This window comes from Ranitomeya imitator, chromosome 1 (assembly GCF_032444005.1).
Source record: "Ranitomeya imitator isolate aRanImi1 chromosome 1, aRanImi1.pri, whole genome shotgun sequence".
Classification (NCBI taxonomy): Eukaryota; Metazoa; Chordata; class Amphibia; order Anura; family Dendrobatidae; genus Ranitomeya; species Ranitomeya imitator.
The window spans coordinates 129,411,213-129,428,961 of NC_091282.1; the positions used below are offsets into that span (position 1 = coordinate 129,411,213).

Consider the following 17,749-nt stretch of genomic DNA (forward strand, 5'->3'; position numbering starts at 1 on the left):
GTTAAGGCGTCAACGCAAAAACATTAACATTTTTTAGACCAGCCAGTGCACCAGAAGAACAGAGTACAAGTCAGACACGTTGTGAACGACTGTAGACGATGGTGCATGAGTATCTCGAGCTCAATTTCAATGCCATCAGGGTGAATTTGAACGCTTTTGCATTTTGGTCTTCAAAAAATGGAAGAGTGGCCTGAGCTCGCCTGTCACCCTTGGAGGTTTTGTCATGCCTGGCAGCCAGCGTTCTCTCAGAATGTATCTTTAGTGCAGCTAGTGGTGTCCTGACGGATAAGTACATCCGGTTGTCTCCTGAAAGTGTAGACCACCTAACTTTCATCAATATGAACAAGTCGTGGATCTGCAATGTCTTTTGAACTCCAGTCACAGACTGGGCAGACTAGGCAATGGTGTTGTTGGGTCTCCATCTGGTGGGTTGCCTGTTGTGGTAAGAGTGTCAGAGGCCCATTATACTGTTTCTACTGTGGAAATTGATGTCACTTTAGTGGTGTGTGACAATGATTTTTTTGAAATGTTTGCACTCCAAATTGGGTCTCCTTCATGTGTGTTGCCTGTAGCAGAAGGGCTCCCAGACTGGCAGGCCTGCACTTACTTTCAGTCAACTATCTGTGTTCATTTTACTACCAATAGTACTCTATGAATCTGATGTTTGTGCCATCTGACTGTGGCTGGGAAAAAAAAACAGTCTGCGCCGTTGCATGAAGTATCAGGGCTCCCAGCAAAGAAGGCTTACACTGATCCCTCACCCACCTCATCTTACACTTCAATTCATAGCTGTAAATGCTAGCCCAGACCCTGTTACCTCATGAATTACCCATGGCTCACTGCTGCTGTGTCATTATCAAATGTCTACTGTGGGTCAATTGATGTCACTTTTCTTGGTGTCTGCCCCTAATTTTTGGAAATATTTTTACTCCAAGTTGGGTATCCATGTGTGTTGTCTGAATTTGGCAGGCCTCACACAACACCAGTCACTCATCCACCTTTTACTGATCAATGTTTCAGCTAGAAAAGCTGGTCCAAGCCCTGTCCCATGCATCCTTGCTGCACAATTATAGTATTTATACTGTAGGTCAATTGATGCCACTTTTCCTGGTGTTTGCCCCTAATTTGAGCTTTTTGGGAAGGTTTGTATCCCCCCCTTAAGGTGTTGTCTATGTATTTGGTTCTGCCTCACATTGAATTCAATGGGGTTTGGGTATGTTTAACGTACATCGGACGGTCGCTCATCTCTAGTTCTGAGCCGACAATAGAGCGCTCGCTGTCATTGTGCACCTTGCACAGGGAGAGCACAGGCCCTGAAATGAGCATCACTGATGTCGCTTTGTTTCAGGGAGGGGCGGGGGTTTTGACACTGCCCACTGATGACACCGTTTGAGTATCCCAACAAGCACTAGAACTCTCAAATGAAGCATCATCAAAAAGGAAATAGGGGGGAAAAAGCAGTTAGTGCAGTAAGGGAAGGGTAAGGAATTACTAATTCAAGTGTATTAGAAAATAGCTTGGATTATAGTACAAAATAGATATGGAATTACAATGAAAGTTACTTTGCCTTCGGACCACCCCTTCAATATCGCAGGAGCAGGTGAAGTGCCGACCTCTGCAGACCCAGCTGAGGACCCGGGAGCGGTTTATGGCCACTTCTGTTTTCTCTCTGACCTGAGTGAGCATTGTGTAGTGACTAGGAGCGACGGCAGCGCCAATTCTGGTGTAGGACATGATGGTCACAGGGTGGCTGCCAGCATAGCGGAGCTTTGCATATTATCTACATGACCGTAACAACCAGTTATTGGGTGTGAAATGTGAACAGAAAAAATATAAACACAAAACTACACAGTATTTTATATGGATCCAAAAACGGCGCTGAGTGAAAAAAGAAATGGCCGCTGAAAAGTAAAAGAAAAACTTGGCCGGTCATTTAGGGGATAAAACTTTTGTTGGCCCCCAATACACGTCCGCCATACTCAACGAGGTCTCATCCCACAGAAACACAACATGAAGTGACAAACAATGACGACTACATGAGGCCTGCCGCTCTGGTCTCACTACAGCTCTGGGCATGCTGGGAGCTGTAGTGCCACAGGTTCCAGAGCACTGCGCAATACAAACTCCTCATTACCAAGTGTAAAAGTAGGGGAGATCAGGACAAGGACTGGACACCATAGCAGAGACTACAGAGAGCCCTCACCTGCTGTGTGATGGGCGCAGGTCAGAAGCTGCAGTCTAGCATGTCTCTTTAACTCGCACCTCGCTCTTCTTCCAGTCCCTGCCGCTCTCAGATCCCGGACTTAGTGGCGCTCTCCATACACAGCACTCTCACCTGCAGGCTGCACTCTCTCCCGGGACAGCTTCCTCTCTCTCGGTCACATGACTCTCTTCCTATCCCAGGCTGACGTCATGGCTGGCCCCGCCTCCTCTGCAGGTAGCTGGGCCGGACCCTGACTCACCTTCTGGCTGCTCACTCGCGCCCTCTGGTGTCCGCTCTGGTGCTGACGCTGTTTCCAGTGACCATACATGCAGTGTGATGTGTTGTATTCTGCACACAGGAGGCTGAGAGGGGGGAGCTGTACACCAGCTGGCACCAGCACAACTCCTCAATTCAGGCAAAAAGACACATGTGACTACAATGACAAGTAATTACTACTTGCCAACCATTTGCCTGTTATTTTAAGTAACCATTACTGACTACCACATTTTTTGTTCTCGATTTCTTTTAGTGTTTCTTAAAGCCAGAGAGTTGCGAGTTGCCATTTGAAATGACTTTAGTTTTGTGCCATGCCTGTGATCTGCTTTTCTTCTACAAAATTAAACAACTGAATGAACATCCTCCATGGTCGGTGATTCCATAATTTTTGCCAGGGGTTGTACAAAAGAAAATGTAATGCATTTGACAATAACATAAAGGAATATGTGTGGACACACAGCCATGTAGAAATGAAGATCGAGAATCAAAAAGAGACCAAAATATTATATGCAAGCATAAATGAGACAACCAGTACACGAAGAAAAAAATCAAATGAGACTCTAGAAATAATAAGAAAGTGTTAAGCAATTAGTTCCGCACAACACGTTCTTATTACAGAACACCAAGTTTTATCTACAATTATTTATTATTACCTGGATGAAGCATTCTAGTGCGAAACGCGCGTCAGGTGTGGATGGTGCCTGGATAACTTGTGTGATTTCCTCTTGCAGACTATGTTTGCACTTAATGGATAATACTGACACATACTGGGCATGATGCATATCAGTATTTCAATGGCATCACAATTTGTGTTTTGATGTTAATTATTGCCCTTCACTTTTTATATGCTAATTGGTGGCTTGTACTATGTAAATTTGACAGGATATGTGCCATGTCTGTTAGGGCTAGCGGAACGCACCAAATAATAAGACAGAGTAAGGTGCGTTCACAGCCCAGGGTCCACCGTGCAGAGATGGACCGTGCAGAGATGGAACCTGCTGCCAAGTAATGACGGACTATATGGCGGTACAATGTGAATACACACACGGGTTAACCTTACCCTGTGTGAAGGAAGCGAACCCTGTTGCGTCACAGGGCCGCGGTACTGCACCAAGAGCGCAAGCAAGGAGTCTCAGAACTCAATCCCAAGACACAGGAGTTGAGTACCTAGACCTCATGCGCTCGACTGTTATGTTTGCTAATGACAGGTGTTATGAAGGCAATCCAGAAACACAGTGTGCTTAGCGATCAGAGCGCACACAGTGATCTGACAAATACCCAAAAATACAAGAACGAGCTCTGAGACGTGGAAACTCTGTAGACTGCACACCTGATCCTATCCTAAACACAACTAAAAGCGGCTGTGGATTGCGCCTAACAACTACCTAGGCAACTCGGCACAGCCTAAGAAACTAGCTAGCCTGAAGATAGAAAAATAGGCCTGACTTGCCCCAGAGAAATTCCCCAAAGGAAAAGGCAGCCCCCCACATATAATGACTGTGAGTAAGATGAAAAGACAAAACGTAGGGATGAAATAGATTCAGCAAAGTGGGGCCCGATATTCTAGGACAGAGCGAAGACAGTAAAGCGAACTTTGCAGTCTACAAAAAACCCTAAAGCAAAACCACGCAAAGGGGGCAAAAAAAAACCACCGTGCCGAACTAACGGCACGGCGGTACACCCTTTGCGTCTCAGAGCTTCCAGCAAAACAAAAGACAAGCTGGACAGAAAAAAAGCAACAAAAAGCAAAAAGCACTTAGCTATACAGAACAGCAGGTCACAGGAACAATCAGGAGAAGCTCAGATCCAACACTGAAACATTGACAAGGAGCAAGGATAGCAGCATCAGGCGGAGTTAAGTAATGAAGCAGTTAACGAGCTCACCAGAACACCTGAGGGAGGAAGCTCAGAAGCTGCAGTACCACTTGTGACCACAGGAGTGAATTCAGCCACAGAATTCACAACAGTACCCCCCCCCTTGAGGAGGGGTCACCGAACCCTCACCAGAGCCCCCAGGCCGACCAGGATGAGCCGCATGAAAGGCACGAACAAGATCGGAAGCATGAACATCAGAGGCAAAAACCCAGGAATTATCTTCCTGAGCATAACCCTTCCATTTAACCAGATACTGGAGTTTCCGTCTAGAAACACGAGAATCCAAAATCTTCTCCACAATATACTCCAATTCCCCCTCCACCAAAACCGGGGCAGGAGGCTCAACAGATGGAACCATAGGTGCCACGTATCTCCGCAACAACGACCTATGGAATACATTATGTATGGAAAAGGAGTCTGGGAGGGTCAAACGAAAAGACACAGGATTGAGAACCTCAGAAATCCTATACGGACCAATAAAACGAGGTTTAAATTTAGGAGAGGAAACCTTCATAGGAATATGACGAGAAGATAACCAAACCAGATCCCCAACACGAAGTCGGGGACCCACACGGCGTCTGCGATTAGCGAAAAGTTGAGCTTTCTCCTGGGACAAGATCAAATTGTCCACTACCTGAGTCCAGATCTGCTGCAACCTATCCACCACAGAATCCACACCAGGACAGTCCGAAGACTCAACCTGTCCTGAAGAGAAACGAGGATGGAACCCAGAATTGCAAAAAAATGGAGAAACCAAGGTAGCCGAGCTGGCCCGATTATTAAGGGCGAACTCAGCCAACGGCAAAAAGGACACCCAATCATCCTGGTCTGCAGAAACAAAACATCTCAGATATGTTTCCAAGGTCTGATTGGTTCGTTCGGTCTGGCCATTAGTCTGAGGATGGAAAGCCGAGGAAAAGGATAGGTCAATGCCCATCCTACCACAAAAGGCTCGCCAGAACCTTGAAACAAACTGGGAACCTCTGTCAGAAACAATATTCTCAGGAATGCCATGCAACCGAACCACATGCTGAAAGAACAAAGGTACCAAATCAGAGGAGGAAGGCAATTTAGCCAAGGGCACCAGATGGACCATTTTAGAAAAGCGATCACAGACCACCCAAATGACTGACATCTTTTGATAAACGGGAAGGTCAGAAATGAAATCCATCGAAATATGTGTCCAAGGCCTCTTTGGGACCGGCAAGGGCAAAAGCAACCCACTGGCACGAGAACAGCAGGGCTTAGCCCTAGCACAAATCCCACAGGACTGCACAAAAGTACGTACATCCCGTGATAGAGATGGCCACCAGAAGGATCTAGCCACTAACTCTCTGGTACCAAAGATTCCAGGATGACCAGCCAACACCGAACAATGAAGTTCAGAGATAAGTTTATTAGTCCACCTATCAGGGACGAACAGTTTCTCTGCTGGACAACGATCAGGTTTATTCGCCTGAAATTTTTGCAGCACCCGCCGCAAATCAGGGGAGATGGCAGACACAATGACTCCTTCCTTGAGGATACCCGCTGGCTCAGATAAACCCGGAGAGTCGGGCACAAAACTCCTAGACAGAGCATCCGCCTTCACATTTTTAGAGCCCGGAAGGTACGAAATCACAAAGTCGAAGCGGGCAAAAAATAACGACCAACGGGCCTGTCTAGGATTCAAGCGCTTGGCAGACTCGAGATAAGTCAAGTTCTTATGATCAGTCAATACCACCACGCGATGCTTAGCTCCTTCAAGCCAATGACGCCACTCCTCGAATGCCCACTTCATGGCCAGCAACTCTCGATTGCCCACATCATAATTACGCTCAGCGGGCGAAAACTTCCTGGAAAAGAAAGCACATGGTTTCATCACTGAGCAATCAGAACCTCTCTGTGACAAAACCGCCCCTGCTCCAATCTCAGAAGCATCAACCTCGACCTGGAACGGAAGAGAAACATCTGGCTGACACAACACAGGGGCAGAACAAAAACGACGCTTCAACTCCTGAAAAGCTTCCACAGCAGCAGAAGACCAATTAACCAAATCAGCACCCTTCTTGGTCAAATCGGTCAATGGTTTGGCAATGCTAGAAAAATTACAGATGAAGCGACGATAAAAATTAGCAAAGCCCAGGAACTTTTGCAGACTTTTCAGAGATGTCGGCTGAATCCAATCCTGGATGGCTTGGACCTTAACTGGATCCATCTCGATAGTAGAAGGGGTAAAGATGAACCCCAAAAATGAAACTTTCTGCACACCGAAGAGACACTTTGATCCCTTCACAAACAAAGAGTTAGCATGCAGGACCTGAAAAACCATTCTGACCTGCTTCACATGAGACTCCCAATCATCTGAGAAGATCAAAATGTCATCCAAGTAAACAATCAGGAATTTATCCAGATACTCACGGAAGATGTCATGCATAAAAGACTGAAACACAGATGGAGCATTGGCAAGTCCGAACGGCATCACTAGATACTCAAAATGACCCTCGGGCGTATTGAATGCAGTTTTCCATTCATCTCCTTGCCTGATTCTCACCAGATTATACGCACCACGAAGATCTATCTTAGTGAACCAACTAGCCCCCTTAATCCGAGCAAACAAATCAGATAACAATGGCAAGGGATACTGAAATTTAACAGTGATCTTATTAAGAAGGCGGTAATCAATACACGGTCTCAGCGAACCATCCTTCTTGGCTACAAAGAAGAACCCTGCTCCCAGTGGTGATGACGATGGGCGAATATGTCCCTTCTCCAGGGATTCCTTCACATAACTGCGCATAGCGGCGTGTTCGGGCACGGATAAATTAAATAATCGACCTTTAGGGAATTTACTACCAGGAATCAAATTGATAGCACAATCACAATCCCTATGCGGAGGTAGAGCATCGGACTTGGGCTCTTCAAATACATCCTGATAATCAGACAAGAACTCTGGGACCTCAGAAGGGGTGGATGACGAAATCGACAAAAATGGAACATCACCATGTACCCCCTGACAACCCCAGCTGGATACCGACATGGAATTCCAATCCAATACTGGATTATGGGTTTGTAGCCATGGCAACCCCAACACGACCACATCATGCAGATTATGCAACACCAGAAAGCGAATAACTTCCTGATGTGCAGGAGCCATGCACATGGTCAGCTGGGCCCAGTATTGAGGTTTATTCTTGGCCAAAGGTGTAGCATCAATTCCTCTCAATGGAATAGGACACCGCAAAGGCTCCAAGAAAAACCCACAACGTTTAGCATAATCCAAATCCATCAGATTCAGGGCAGCGCCCGAATCCACAAACGCCATGACAGAAAACGACGACAAAGAGCATATCAAGGTAATGGACAGAAGGAATTTGGACTGTACAGTACCAATGACGGCAGACCTAGCGGACCGCTTAGTGCGCTTAGGACAATCAGAAATAGCATGAGTGGAATCACCACAGTAGAAACACAGACCATTCAGACGTCTGTATTCCTGCCGTTCAACTCCAGTCATAGTCCTATCGCACTGCATAGGCTCAGGTTTAACCTCAGGCAGTACCGCCAAATGGGGCACAGATTTAAGCTCGCGCAAGCGTCGACCGATCTGAATGGCCAAAGACAAAGACTCATTCAAACCAGCAGGCATAGGAAATCCCACCATGACATCCTTAAGAGCCTCAGAGAGACCCTTTCTGAACAAAGCTGCCAGCGCAGATTCATTCCACTGAGTGAGTACTGACCATTTCCTAAATTTCTGACAATATACTTCTATATCATCCTGACCCTGGCACAAAGCCAGCAAATTTTTCTCAGCCTGATCCACTGAATTAGGCTCATCGTACAGCAATCCGAGCGCCAGGAAAAACGCATCGACACTACTCAATGCAGGGTCTCCTGGCGCAAGAGAAAATGCCCAGTCTTGAGGGTCGCCGCGCAAAAAAGAAATAATAATCAAAACCTGTTGAATAGGATTACCAGAAGAATGAGGTTTCAAGGCCAGAAATAGCTTACAATTATTTTTGAAACTTAGAAACTTAGTTCTATCTCCAAAAAACAAATCAGGAATAGGAATTCTTGGTTCTAACATAGATTTCTGATCAATAGTATCTTGAATTTTTTGTACATTTATAACGAGATTATCCATTGAAGAGCACAGACCCTGAATATCCATGTCCACACCTGTGTCCAGAATCACCCAAATGTCTAGGGGGAAAAAAAAAAAAAAAAGTGAACACAGAGCAGAAAAAAAAAAAAAAAATGATGTCAGAACTTTTTCTTTCCCTCTATTGAGAATCAGTAGTTTGGCTCCTTGTACTGTTATGTTTGCTAATGACAGGTGTTATGAAGGCAATCCAGAAACACAGTGTGCTTAGCGATCAGAGCGCACACAGTGATCTGACAAATACCCAAAAATACAAGAACGAGCTCTGAGACGTGGAAACTCTGTAGACTGCACACCTGATCCTATCCTAAACACAACTAAAAGCGGCTGTGGATTGCGCCTAACAACTACCTAGGCAACTCGGCACAGCCTAAGAAACTAGCTAGCCTGAAGATAGAAAAATAGGCCTGACTTGCCCCAGAGAAATTCCCCAAAGGAAAAGGCAGCCCCCCACATATAATGACTGTGAGTAAGATGAAAAGACAAAACGTAGGGATGAAATAGATTCAGCAAAGTGGGGCCCGATATTCTAGGACAGAGCGAGGACAGTAAAGCGAACTTTGCAGTCTACAAAAAACCCTAAAGCAAAACCACGCAAAGGGGGCAAAAAAAACCACCGTGCCGAACTAACGGCACGGCGGTACACCCTTTGCGTCTCAGAGCTTCCAGCAAAACAAAAGACAAGCTGGACAGAAAAAAAGCAACAAAAAGCAAAAAGCACTTAGCTATACAGAACAGCAGGTCACAGGAACAATCAGGAGAAGCTCAGATCCAACACTGAAACATTGACAAGGAGCAAGGATAGCAGCATCAGGCGGAGTTAAGTAATGAAGCAGTTAACGAGCTCACCAGAACACCAGAGGGAGGAAGCTCAGAAGCTGCAGTACCACTTGTGACCACAGGAGTGAATTCAGCCACAGAATTCACAACACTCGACACCGCTACTGGGGTGTCAGAGTGACAGAAATAGAAGCACGAGAGTGCATGCAGTGCCGCCCTGGCTAACCACCCAGGCTTGGGTCAGGAAAGCACTGTGAAAGCGCACGGCGCCGCACTGGCGGTCACAGCAATAAGACGCTGTATTGTGTGTTTACGTGCTGATGGCTAAGTCGGGCGCTAGATAGCAATCCTTCATTCGCGACCATTCAACAACACTAGGAATGGGAATGATTTAGGAGCTTTCATCCATCTACACACACACATTATATCAAGTCAATACTAGCGCATGGCCGTGCGGTCATGCGCAGCTTATATATTTGCAGCACGTTCAGGACCTTCCAATAAAGGACCAATGGGAAGCTGCTACCGAAGTTTTGCACTTTCATGACCTTCCTGGAGGACCAATGGGATGTGCTGCAGTACCTGAGCATGTGACCCTCGATCTCCAACGGGAGATCTTGCCCTGGGCATGCTCAGAAAGAGAAAAGCAGGACTTCGTCCCAAAAGCATCTGCTCGCCGCTGCCCAACACTGACTTCAAAGGCAGAAGCAGGAAAAGTAGCAGTAACTCTTTGTACAGAGTGGGACTGAGCAAGACGCTGGGACCGACGTCTCCGCTGAGCAGACTCCACTGCGGCAGGAGAAGAATAGGAGATCGCAGTGGAGACGGCCCGAGATTCCCCCTGTGCAGAAGCGGGAACTCGACCCCTAACAATGTCCTGTGTGCTATCCAAGCCCTCTATATTATTCCCTCAACTGCAGTATATACTGTACATTACAGCCACAAGATTATTAAATACTAGATGGCAGCCCGATTCTAAAGAATCGGGAGTCTAGAATCCATATATACTTTATTTATTCAAATGTAAGAATAATACAATTAATAAATAATAGTAAGAAAGAACAAAAATAATAGGCAGTATATGGAGAAAACAGCAAACAAAAGTTCAAAATTGGTGTGAAAATGTCACTGAACCACTTCACAACTAAATATATATAGTTTTGGTAAATGGTATTATCATTTTTTTGACGAAATTCGGCAGGAGCTTGAAGAGCAACGTCACTGGGCCCGCCTCCACGCAGTAGAAACTTGCTGTGAGGTAAAAATTCAAAAATCACACCAAAATGGCGGGCGGAGTGTGTCACAGTATGGCACGTTTCTGATTGGTCGCTCGCAGCAGGCGGCAACCAATCAGACACTGGACACTGTTGACGTCACTTATCTCCGGACATTAGCTCCGGACATTAGCTCCGGACATTAGCTCCGGACATTATCTCCGCACATTAGCTCCGGACATTAGCTCCGGACATTAGCTCCGGACAAAGCCACGGAAGTTGGCACAAATTGCAATAAGTAGTATTCTAGGCAATTAATCTCCGGACATTAGCTCCGGACATTAGCTCCGGACATTAGCTCCGGACAAAGCCACGGAAGTTGGCACAAATTGCAGGAAGTAGTATTCTAGGCAATTATATATTAGATTAGCTAGATCCTTGATATTTATACCTTTATATACACGTATTACTTACCATCCAGGTTCACCCACCCATGATTCTATTTGTGGTGTTTCTGTTTTTACCAAATACACATATTGTATTTCCTATTAATTGTACATGTTTTTATTGTTGAATAAAGTTTATTGGTCTTGTTGGATTTTCTCTTTAGGTGTTCCAGTGTTACTTTGTGGCAATAACTCCGGAATGTTTCAACATACCCCAGTGATTTTGAGAATGTTCTTAAGTGTCACATTCTACTTTCTGTTAATGGTAAGTTTAGGTTGATAATTTTATACATTTTTTATAAATAAACGCAAAACATATCTTAAACCTGACAAATTTAAAAATTTTTCGAATTTTCAAATTTTGAATGATTATCTCGTTAACCCCTTCACCCCGAAGCCTGTGTTCAACTTCCTGACCAGGCCATTTTTTTTCATTTCTGACCACTGTCACTTTTAAGAGGTCATAACTCTGAAACGCTATAACGGATCCTGGTGATTTTGAGAATGTTTTCTCGTGACATATTGTACTTTATTTTTCAATTTCAAAAACCTGACCGGCACATCCAAACATAGACTCAGTGTGAACAGGTGCTGAACCTAGAGTCGCCAACTCGTATATAGTTAAGTAAATAAGGCAGCACACTGCAGCGCTAGAACATACAAACTTGAAAACACGAAATTTGAACTGCATTACTGCACTAGAAATATGAAAAATAAGAGCTTTTAGCGCATAAAAATGGCCAATTTTATGTGTACCTGGTAGCCCCTTTACGGCATCTCTCTTATACCAGGTCCTACGCTTGCCTTACCTCGCTGAGAATAAACGTCTCCATCTGAATGGGTACATGTGAAACCTCTTCTTAGACTAAAATTCTTTCTCTCTGTGGAGGGGTATCGGCAGTGGCGTATGAAGGTGGGTGCGGGGGGGGGGGGGGGCGGCACAATGCGGGGGGCGGGCATCTAGCCCTGCTGGCACAAGCATCTTTTCAGTCAGTGCAGGGCCAGGCAGTGCAGGCACATCGGGGTTAACAAGGCAGCCAGCGTGACATTGTTTGTGGGTGGAGAGTTCTCCTGCTCTGCTCTCCCGCCCGCCCCTCACTGACTGCTGAACTTACATCAGGACAGGCAGATTCCGGAGGAGCTCCTTGGCAAGCCTTGCCGCCCTGAGTGAGTGCGATGTATCCCTGTATTCTGACAGTCTGGGTGACCTGGGGCGGCCACAGCTGATATACTGTATATTATATACTTCAGCAGCCGCCCAGGCCCCCAGCACCTGTCCTGTATATGTATATACTGTATCTATACAGCTTGCATGACAGTATATATAATATATATACAGGACAAGTGCTGGGGGCCTGGGTGGCTGCTGAAATATATACACTGCACAGTACCACTGCCCTGTATATATACACTGCACAGTACCACTGCCCTGTATATATACACTGCACAGTACCACTGCCCTGTATATATAAACACTGCACAGTACCACTGCCCTGTATATATACACTGCACTGTACCACTGCCCTGTATATATACACTGCACAGTACCACTGCCCTGTATATATACACTGCACAGTACCACTGCCCTGTATATATATACACTGCACAGTACCACTGCACTGTATATATACACCGCACTGTACCACTGCCCTGTATATATACACTGCACAGTACCACTGCCCTGTATATATACACTGCACAGTACCACTGCCCTGTATATATATACACTGCACAGTACCACTGCCCTGTATATATACACTGCACTGTACCACTGCCCTGTATATATACACTGCACAGTACCTCTCCTATCCTGTATATATACACTGTAGAATTTACAATAGCTGTCACTCATGTTAGAAGTGAAATCTGGCACTGTACTATACCTAGATTTCTCTGCCGTATCTGGGCATCATGAATCGTGGTATGTGTTAAAGGGGGGGGGGACCCACTGAGACTCTTTTGCCCGGGGCCCTCAAAAACATGGAGCCGCCCCTGGGGGTGGGTCACCGGGCCGCAGCCGGCGCTGCAGCTGTTTAACGCTATTGACGTGTGGGCCCGCGCCCGCACGTCAATAGTTAACAGCCGCCAGCCAATCTGAGGCTGGCAGCTGACGTCAGTCCCAGTGTGCATGTCGCCGGCGTCTGACATCATTGTCAGTCGCCGGCGAGTGCACGTTTCAGCTGCGTGGAGAGAGCAGGAGCGCGGTCAGGTAAGCAGAACTTGTATTTTGCAGTCCCGATCATGTGATGGTAACATTCACCGGCGAAACAATTAAAGTTCTACATCTGAGGTCTTATTCCTGCTGGGGGGGGGGCGCCAAGCTCGGGACCAGCCCCGGGCGGCAAAAGCTCTAGCTACGCCTCTGGGTATCGGACCTGCTTGTTATGAACTGGTGATTTAGAATCACAATGGACCTGGTGGTTAAGAGCACACAAAATGACCTGAAAGTTACTAATAACATAGGACGAGCTCTGAGACGTGGGAACTCTGCTGACCGCAATCCCTAATCCTATCACACCACACTAGAAGTAGCCGTGGAGCGCTCCTGACCAGACCTAGGCGCCTCGGCACAGCCTGAGAAACTAGCTAGCCCTGAAGATAGAAAAATAAGCCTACCTTGCCTCAGAGAAATTCCCCAAAGGAAAAGGCAGCCCCCCACATATAATGACTGTGAGTAAAGATGAAAATACAAACACAGAGATGAAATAGATTTTAGCAAAGTGAGGCCCGACTTACTGAATAGACCGAGGATAGGAAAGATAGCTTTGCGGTCAGCACAAAAACCTACAAACAACCACGCAGAGGGTGCAAAAAGACCCTCCGCACCGACTAACGGTACGGAGGTGCTCCCTCTGCGTCCCAGAGCTTCCAGCAAGCAAGACAAACCAATATAGCAAGCTGGACAGAAAAAATAGCAAACAAAAGAAACACAAGCAGAACTTAGCTTATGCAGGGAAGACAGGTCACAAGAACGATCCAGGAGAGAGCAAGACCAATACTGGAACATTGACTGGAGGCAAGGAACAAAGAACTAGGTGGAGTTAAATAGAGCAGCACCTAATGACTTAACCTCGTCACCTGAGGAAGGAAACTCAGAAGCCGCAGCCCCACTCACATCCACCAGAGGAAGACCATGGACAGAACCAGCCGAAGTACCACTCATGACCACAGGATGGAGCTTGACCACAGAATTCACAACAGTACCCCCCCCTTGAGGAGGGGTCACCGAACCCTCACCAGAGCCCCCAGGCCGACCAGGATGGGCCAAATGAAAGGCACGAACCAGATCGGCAGCATGAACATCAGAGGCAAAGACCCAGGAATTATCTTCCTGACCATAACCCTTCCACTTAACCAGGTACTGGAGTTTCCGTCTCGAAATACGAGAATCCAAAATCTTCTCCACCACATACTCCAACTCCCCCTCAACCAAAACCGGGGCAGGAGGATCAATGGATGGAACCACAGGTGCCACGTATCTCCGCAACAATGACCTATGGAATACATTATGGATGGAAAAAGAAGCTGGAAGGGTCAAACGAAACGACACAGGATTAAGAACCTCAGAAATCCTATACGGACCAATGAAACGAGGCTTAAACTTAGGAGAGGAAACCTTCATAGGAATATAACGAGACGACAACCAAACCAAATCCCCAACAAGAAGTCGGGGACCCACACAGCGCCTGCGGTTAGCGAAACGTTGAGCCTTCTCCTGGGACAAGATCAAATTGTCCACTACATGAGTCCAAATCTGCTGCAACCTATCCACCACAGTATCCACACCAGGACAGTCCGAAGACTCAACCTGCCCTGAAGAGAAACGAGGATGGAAACCAGAATTGCAGAAAAACGGCGAAACGAAAGTAGCCGAGCTGGCCAGATTATTAAGGGCGAACTCAGCCAAAGGCAAAAAGGACACCCAATCATCCTGATCAGCAGAAACAAAGCATCTCAGATATGTTTCCAAGGTCTGATTGGTTCGTTCAGTTTGGCCATTTGTCTGAGGATGGAAAGCCGAGGAAAAAGACAAATCAATGACCATCCTAGCACAAAAGGCTCGCCAAAACCTCTAAACAAACTGGGAACCTCTGTCAGAAACGATGTTCTCCGGAATGCCATGTAAACGAGCCACATGCTGGAAAAACAATGGCACCAAATCAGAGGAGGAGGGCAATTTAGACAAGGGTACCAAATGGACCATCTTAGAGAAGCGGTCACAAACCACCCAAATGACCGACATCCTTTGAGAGACAGGGAGATCCGAAATGAAATCCATAGAGATATGTGTCCAGGGCCTCTTCGGGACCGGCAAGGGCAAAAGCAACCCACTGGCACGAGAACAGCAGGCTTAGCCCGAGCACAAGTCCCACAGGACTGCACAAACGAACGCACATCCCGCGACAGAGACGGCCACCAAAAGGATCTAGCCACCAAATCTCTGGTACCAAAGATTCCAGGATGACCAGCCAACACCGAACAATGAACCTCAGAGATAACTCTACTCGTCCATTTATCAGGGACAAACAGTTTCACCGCTGGGCAACGGTCAGGTCTATTAGCCTGAAATTTTTGCAGCACCCGCCGCAAATCACGGGAGATGGCAGACAAAATTACCCCCTCTTTGAGAATACCCGCCGGCTCAGGCAAACCCGGAGAGTCGGGCACAAAACTCCTAGACAGGGCATCCGCCTTCACATTCTTAGAGCTCGGAAGGTACGAAACCACAAAGTCAAAACGGGAGAAAAACAGCGACCAACGAGCCTGTCTAGGATTCAACCGTTTGGCAGACTCGAGATAAGTCAAGTTCTTGTGATCAGTCAAGACCACCACGCGATGCTTAGCTCCTTCAAGCCAATGACGCCACTCCTCGAATGCCCACTTCATGGCCAGCAACTCTCGATTGCCAACATCATAATTACGCTCAGCAGGCGAAAACTTCCTGGAATAGAAGGCACATGGTTTCATCACCGAGCCATCAGAACTTCTTTGTGACAAAACAGCCCCTGCTCCAATCTCAGAAGCATCAACCTCGACCTGGAACGGGAGCGAAACATCTGGCTGGCACAACACAGGGGCAGAAGAAAAACGACGCTTCAACTCCTGAAAAGCTTCCACAGCAGCAGAAGACCAATTGACCACATCAGCACCCTTCTTGGTTAAATCAGTCAACGGTTTAGCAATACTAGAAAAATTATTGATGAAGCGACGATAAAAATTAGCAAAGCCCAGGAACTTTTGCAGACTCTTCAGAGATGTCGGCTGAGTCCAATCATAAATGGCCTGAACTTTAACAGGGTCCATCTCGATAGTAGAAGGGGAAAAAATGAAACCCAAAAATGAAACCTTCTGAACACCAAAGAGACACTTTGACCCCTTCACAAACAAAGAATTCGCACGCAGGACCTGGAACACCATTCTAACCTGCTTCACGTGAGACTCCCAATCATCCGAGAAGACCAAAATATCATCCAAGTATACAATCAGGAATTTATCCAGGTACTCTCGGAAGATGTCATGCATAAAGGACTGAAATACTGATGGAGCATTGGAAAGCCCGAATGGCATAACCAGGTACTCAAAATGGCCCTCGGGCGTATTAAATTCTGTTTTTCATTCATCGCCCTGTTTAATACGCACAAGATTATACGCACCACGAAGATCTATCTTGGTGAACCAACTAGCCCCCTTAATCCGAGCAAACAAATCAGACAGCAGCGGCAAGGGGTACTGAAATTTGACTGTGATTTTATTAAGAAGGCGGTAATCAATACTAGGTCTCAACGAACCATCCTTCTTGGCCACAAAAAAGAACCCCGCTCCCAATGGCGACGACGACGGGCGAATATGACCCTTCTCCAAGGATTCCTTTACATAACTCCGCATAGCGGCGTGCTCAGGCACAGACAAATTAAATAGTCAACCTTTAGGAAACTTACTACCAGGAATAAAATCGATAGCACAATCGCAATCCCTATGCGGAGGTAGGGCACTGGATTTGGGCTCATCAAATACATCCCGGTGATCCGACAAGAACTCTGGGACCTCAGAAGGGGTGGATGATGAAATAGAAATGGAACATCACCATGTACCCCCTGACAACCCCAGCTGGACACAGACATAGATTTCCAATACAATACTGGGTTATGGACCTGTAGCCATGGCAACCCCAACACCACATCATGCAGATTATGCAACACCAAAAAGCGAATATCCTCCTGATGCGCAGGAGCCATGCACATGGTCAGTTGGGTCCAGTACTGAGGCTTATTCTTGGCCAAAGGCGTAGCATCAATTCCTCTCAATGGAATAGGATACTGCAAGGGCTCCAAGAAAAACCCACAGCGCCTAGCAAACTCCAAGTCCATCAAATTCAGGGCAGCGCCTGAATCCACAAATGCCATGACAGAATAGGATGATAAAGAGCAGATCAAAGTAACGGACAAAAGAAATTTCGACTGTACCGTACCAATGGTGGCAGACCTAGCGAAACGCCTGGTGCGCTTAGGACAATCGGAGATAGCATGAGTGGAATCACCACAGTAAAAACACAGCCCATTCCGACGTCTGTGTTCTTGCCGTTCAGCTCTGGTCAAAGTCCTATCACATTGCATAGGCTCAGGTTTATGCTCAGATAATACCGCCAAATGGTGCACAGTTTTACGCTCACGTAAGTGTCGATCGATCTGAATGGCCAAAGACATAGACTCATTCAGACCAGCAGGCATAGGAAATCCCACCATGACATCCTTAAGGGCTTCAGAGAGACCCTTTCTGAAAATAGCTGCCAGAGCACATTCATTCCATTGAG

At 46.5% G+C, this 17,749-nt stretch overlaps 1 protein-coding gene across 3 annotated transcripts in view; it reads right to left on the reverse strand.

Annotated features, from left to right (window-relative positions):
- Positions 1–2,557, reverse strand: part of MARVELD2 (MARVEL domain containing 2) — a 67,901-nt gene extending 65,344 nt beyond the window's left edge. The window contains exon 1 of one of the 3 annotated variants that reach the window (XM_069750828.1): positions 2,204–2,557. The gene's annotated coding sequence lies outside the window, so the exon portion shown is untranslated. The remainder of the gene's footprint in view (positions 1–2,203) is intronic. The other 2 variants (XM_069750838.1, XM_069750848.1) reach the window with 2 other exon arrangements.
- Between the last annotated feature and the right edge of the window lie 15,192 nt (positions 2,558–17,749).